This window comes from Canis lupus, chromosome 31 (assembly GCF_003254725.2).
Source record: "Canis lupus dingo isolate Sandy chromosome 31, ASM325472v2, whole genome shotgun sequence".
NCBI classification, from domain to species: Eukaryota; Metazoa; Chordata; class Mammalia; order Carnivora; family Canidae; genus Canis; species Canis lupus.
Window position 1 is genome coordinate 8,980,405 of NC_064273.1, and position 6,000 is coordinate 8,986,404.

At 42.3% G+C, this 6,000-nt stretch overlaps 1 long non-coding RNA gene across 1 annotated transcript; it reads right to left on the minus strand.

Moving 5' to 3' along the window:
• Positions 1–4,035: 4,035 nt before the first annotated feature.
• LOC112661752 (uncharacterized) lies at positions 4,036–5,785 on the minus strand. Its single transcript, XR_003137935.3, has 2 exons — positions 5,526–5,785; positions 4,036–4,151 (listed from the first exon to the last, which is right to left on the minus strand). It is a non-coding gene; the product is annotated as an uncharacterized LOC112661752 (long non-coding RNA).
• Positions 5,786–6,000: the final 215 nt, after the last annotated feature.

The following is a 6,000-nucleotide window of genomic DNA, read 5'->3' on the forward strand; positions in this document are numbered from 1 at the left end:
AACACATAAAATCCAACTCAATGTGGATAGACAATAAAATAAATTTATGGTGTAAAGGAACTGAAAAAGCACAAGCAGATATTATTCAATCGAGGCTCTGATTCCATTTGTCTTTAAATCTCTTTGCTCTGCTCTATCCCACACATTGCTTTCTCTCTCCAGCTGTTATCAAGATGGCCATAACAGGCCAGCCTCACACCACACATGATAATATTCAGAGGCCATGAGACTAAAGCAGGAAAACACAAGACTCTTTAAAAATGCATCCCAGAGATCCAAATTGTTACACATGCTCTTTCCAGGACCAATCCTATATTTAGAGAAATACCACGTACTGTTTAACTTAAGCCTGGATTCCTTTGGATTTATCAGGTCTTCTGCTGGAGTATATCAATCTGTTACCCCTGAAATATATGGATTGTTTGTTGAAGAGAATGGGTGATGGAACACACCCAAAAATGAATAACACACACACACACACACACACACACACACACACACATTCTTACTCATACATTTAGCAATTAGTCTGCTTTCTATCTTTAGCTCTCATACATAGTTTGTGTTGTAATTTTTTAAAAGGACTACAAATTTTTTGACATTCTTCTCAGCAGGACACAAAGTTGATAACCCATCCCCTTGTATCACGGTAAGATTGTGACTGCTTCAACCAGGAAATAGGCTTATTGACTTCTGAGGTAAAATCATTAAAATCCAAGCAGCATCCTCTTGGTTCTTTGAACATTTGCTCTGCAGAAGCTCACTCTTGGAATCCAATTGCTATGCTGTAAAAAGCCTAGCCACCTAGAAAGGTCTTGTGTGGGTCAGTAGTCTCAACTGAGCCCAGCTTTAGTGCCTGTCATGGGAGTCTGATGATTCCAACCCTCAGCCATTTGAGTCACCCCTAGCCACTCATAACTTCCCAGGCAAGACCCGTAGATTTCATGGAGCAGCTGTGAAGACATCCCAAGACAAGCCCTCCCAGCTGTGCTTTGAATTTCTGACCCACAGAACCCGTGAGCATCATAAAATCGATGTTACTTTATGCCAGTACGTTTGAGGTGGTTTGTTACGTTGCAGTATATAACTAGAAGAGCTTAAATGTCTTTAGTAAATAGGAAATCCATATACTTCGAAACAGGAAGAAAGAAAATCTGAAAACCAGGGGAGTTGCCAAGCATTTAAGCAACAGCATATGTTTTGAGAGGGAAAGATGATGTTTTTGAAATAGAATGATTGTGAACAAAACCATTGCAGTATACATCTAGCATCACCCTTAATGATCCTCGTTGTACATAATCCAGCTGTGAAGAATCTGCTGCCCCTAACATTCACATCAAGTCATTGGTTCTCAGGTTTTACATTATACACCAGAAATGTGATGATTCTTTTCCTGTGACTGCATGTGCCAGAGAAGCTGGAGAGATTATTGAAGGAAATTCTAAAGTTCAGGCCACATTCTGCTAATAAGCAGGACCTGAATCATTTGCTTTCTCTGATCACTTAGATTATAGCAATCATCTTTCCTCTTGCTTTCTCTTCCTCCTTGTAATCTTTTTGTTTACTCCTTATTTGTAACTTCTTCAAAGTAAGGGAAATAAACAGAAATAGAAAATATATCCATTTAATTCCAAGTAGTAGGGATAAAGGCTTAACAGAGAAAATATTAAATTAACGACGTGGGGAGTATTTCCCTCTTTCTTTACAACTTTTATGAAATTTTGAAATATTTTCAAGTATGTTTTAAGATATATATCTTATATATATATATATATATATATATATAAGCCACCTAGAAAGGTCAGCAAATATATTAGTTTGCATATGAGATAACGGAAGGTCATGGTGGTTATGTCTTGCCCAAGGTCATAAATGTAGTCTAGGACTCAAATACAGACTAAAATCCTTTCCTCTAGAGTTAACTATAATAAGTCTTATACTAAGCTCCTGCTTTTATCTATTTATTCCTGATATTTCAATATCTTTATTTTAATGCTTTGTATATACAAAAGTAGAACTTTGATGAAATAATGAAATGCATTATAATGCATCGCCTGAATTTACTGCATTACCAATTTAAAATACAGATATATTTCAGTATTTTTCCCAATTGGCTTCTCAAGGACCCTGTCCCCTTGCAGGTAGTTGAATTTCTAGCCTTTTACCACCTAAAATATCTAAGAGTTACAGGAGATTACTTAGTTAACAGGGCGTTTAGTCAAGCATAAAATTCTAAGAGAGAAAATAGGAACCCGAGGAATTTAATATCACCATTTATTCCTGGCATATGGTATCAGTTTTGTAATAGTCCTGCATAGTTGTTTATGTGCTATCAGGTGTTTCGGCCCTTATAGGAACCCACCAAAAACATGCCACATTCTCATGTTCAGTGTCAAGGAAATAGGGCATTTAAAAAATTTGAGATATAATTGACATATGGCATTCTAATAATTTCAGGTGTACAACGTGATTGGATGTTTGTATATACAGCAAAATGATCCCCACAATAAGTCTAGTTAACATGCATCCCCCCATACATATAGTCAATTGTTTTCTTGTGATAAGAACTTTTAAGATCTACTCTCCTAGCCAACTCTCAAATACGCAACATGGTATTATTAATTATAGTCACTACCTCATGACTTGTTTTGTAACTAGAAGTTTGTACCTTTTGACCACCTTCACCTATTCTGTGCCCCCCACCCGCACCCCTCTGGCAATCACCAATCTGTTCTCTGCATCTATGAGCTTTTGTTGCCGCTGTCGTTTTAAATTCCAAGTGAGATCATAGAGTATTCTCTCAAGGGGCTAGGCAGGTGAGGATGACACATCTGTGTGTTGTGTAGACGTAGAGGTGGTACGTGGAGGGGCCCATACAAACATTTGTAGAAACAGGAGAAAGAGAAAGACAGCTGCCAAAGGGCAGTGGAAAGTGGTCAAAACTGACAGCACTGGACATTATGAGGAGGGCTTCCGTTCAGGTCTCCTGGTCTAATCCTTTTTTTTTTCTGATTTCAGAATGGAATGGAGCATTCAGGGTGCTGTGGCCTTGGACCTTGGCAGAAGTTTGATTGAAGTTCCCGGTTCTGTACTAGAAGCCTGCATCCTGGTCTACCTTCCAGGAACTATCCCAAACACATACACTCTCATGTTCAGTATTAAGGAAAGAGATTTTTTATTTTATTTTATTTTTTACTGGATTTCATGGAGATTCCAGAATTAGTAACATGTTGACCTAAAAATGGCTTACTTCCAAGAACATTTAGTGGTTGAACCAACATCTCCAGCCCAGATTTTCCAAGTTATCAAGGATCTTGTTTTCCTTTATTATTATACTTTTGTCTGGAGCTATTTTAATCTACAAAAACAAAAAAAAAAAAACAAAAAAAAAAAAACAAAAACAAAACGAAACAACTAACTGATGACTTTCTATTGTGAGGGAACATGAACTGTCAGTATTGTGGCCATAGTGATTCTTTTAAAATTCTGTTTTGATCATCATTCCTTGCTTTCAAAGCTTCCCTGGGTTGTCCCATGCATAGTTAGAAAACAATGCAATTTAAGCTCTCCTCCCCCTTACTTCCATTTACCTGCAATTGGTCTCTAGTCAAATAGCCTCCTGATTGCCCTAAGAATAAATCTGGCAGATGCCTACCTCTGGATACTTGCATTTGATAGTCCCTGAGATGGATGGATGCTCTCTCCTAGCTATCCTCACGACTCACTCCCTTACTTCACGTCTTTGCTTTCTACATAAGAGCTTTATGACCACCTTAATTAAAATTACACTTCATCCACCATACTCTTTTTCTCCTTTCATACCATATTTTTCTTCAGAGAATTATCCCTTTGGGATTTTCTTTGTTAATCATATGCAGTCCACCAAAAACAAAGCTCCTTGAAGGCAAGGATTATTGCTTTGTTCACAGTGCCCAGAACAAAGCCAAGCATAAAATAAGTCCTCAGAAAATACATACGTTATATAAGTTGAATTGAATTGGAACCGTATTCGCTACAGGCAGTAACGAAAAGGCATTCAGGAGAAAATTCTTTATTCTGGGTCTGCTCTTTAGAGTGGGTCCTTAATTACGTCAGTGTAGAATAAATAGACATCCACTGTTCTAGGTGATGAATAACACGTTTCTGTGAAGCTGGAAGAAAAAAACAAAACAAAAATACCTGTCATGCTTTTTAAGAAACTTGGGAAGGGTAGAAACAATACTTAACAATATTTAAGCTTATTAACCCTCAGGGCAGGAAAGAGCAAAGACCTAGTTTCTGCTACGTCAGATAAGAGGTCAGTAATACCTACTCAAACGGACCCTCACCCTTCACATTCACACAAGTGTCTACCTTCCCAAACCTCTAGCTCATCCTTCCCAAGGATGAGACCAAGGCTAATGATCTCACTTGTTTCATTAAGAAAAAAATCAGAAAAGCATTTTTCCCACACTTTACCAACTACCAACATATTTACATTAGTATCTATTTGTTTTCAGTCCCATAAATTGTCCACGTCAAAATGTAAAGCCAGTCACTTAACTTGTCCTCGAGAACCCATCCTTTCTCTTGGGAAGGGCATATTTTTCCTTTTTCCTTTCTCAAGGAAAGTAATCCAGCAGTTTTTCTCCTTTCCTTTCTTCATAATAATTTCTTTTCTATAGGACAATCTTAAAAACATTATAATTTCGTCATCCTTGATTCTTTCTCTAGGATCCGTATCTCCCTCCACTGCCTCAGTTCTCTGCTTCCCTTAGAAGTTGTATTTGCCTTCTCCAATTTACCCCCAATCATTATACCTTGAAGCCACTTTAATCAAGTTTTTATCTCTACCACCTGAAACAGCTCTTGCCCAAGTCACTGAAGAAAAATTATTCTGACACATGTTCAAGATGGTAGGGCAGATTTTATTCAGGGGGATGATTACAGCGGGGTCTTGTAATGGGAGAAAGAGGTCGAATCTGTCTGCTACCGATAAAAACAAGTGGGGATTTATAGTCAAGTATCAGAGTAGGCGGTCGGTGGGTGGAAAATCGCTAAAAGGAAACAGCTGGGGGGATTCTAGCCAAACTGATTTGAAGGATTTTGCTGAAGGCAGATCAGGGTGACAAGATCTCCAGGGTGAAGGATGAGGAATTGATCAGCTGTATAGAAACGGTCAGTGACTTTCACTAACCCCAAGCAGCAGAATTCTTGTTAAAACTGGACTAGGAGGGCCACGGACCGATCTGGAGGTCAGGGGCCTGGTCAGAGAGAGGACTCGGAGAATCTGATTCAAGTTTGGTCAAATTACACCAGCGAGAAACTCAGCACAGCGAACTCCATATTGCTTCTGTCTCCCTTGCTGCTGCGACCTGAGGCTTAGGAACTTCTGCTTAGCCCCGCGCGTAGGCACAGGGCAGCTCAGACTTGCAGAGATTGCTTTATACCCAGATGCACCTCACCCAAGGAGAGGAGGAAGCGTGTGCAGAAATGACTGTGCCGTGTTTCAGACTCACAGGCACGGCAGGTCCAGGTGCCTGTACCTGAAGGCCGGCCGACCGAGGACCAAGAAGTTGCGAGACCTTCCCGCGACGTCCGCAGAGGGCAGCCCCCGCTGGCTGCAAGCCGCTCCTCGCGCGCTCCTCGTACCATACATAGCTCAGATCGCGGGCGGGCGCTCTGCTCGGGCTGCTGGCTTGCCGCACGCTCCAGCCCCTGGACCTGCCGGCGGGTCGGGCAGGGAGCAGCCCCGCGGGAGCGGCGGCGCCGGCAGGAGGCTTCGGGGGAGCCGCGCGCCCCGCCCCGCCCCGCCCGGCCCGGCCCGGCCCGGCCCAGGCGCCCGGGCTCACCAGGAGCCCTAGCGCTGCGGGTCGACGCCTGCGCCGGGGAGACCCGGAGCTCGCCCCGCCTCCGCCCCCCCTCCGCCCCCGCTCCGCCCTCGCTCCGCCCCCGCTCAGCCTCCCCTCTGCCCCCGCTCCGCCTCCCCTCCGCCCCCGCTCCGCCCCACCTCCGCCCCCG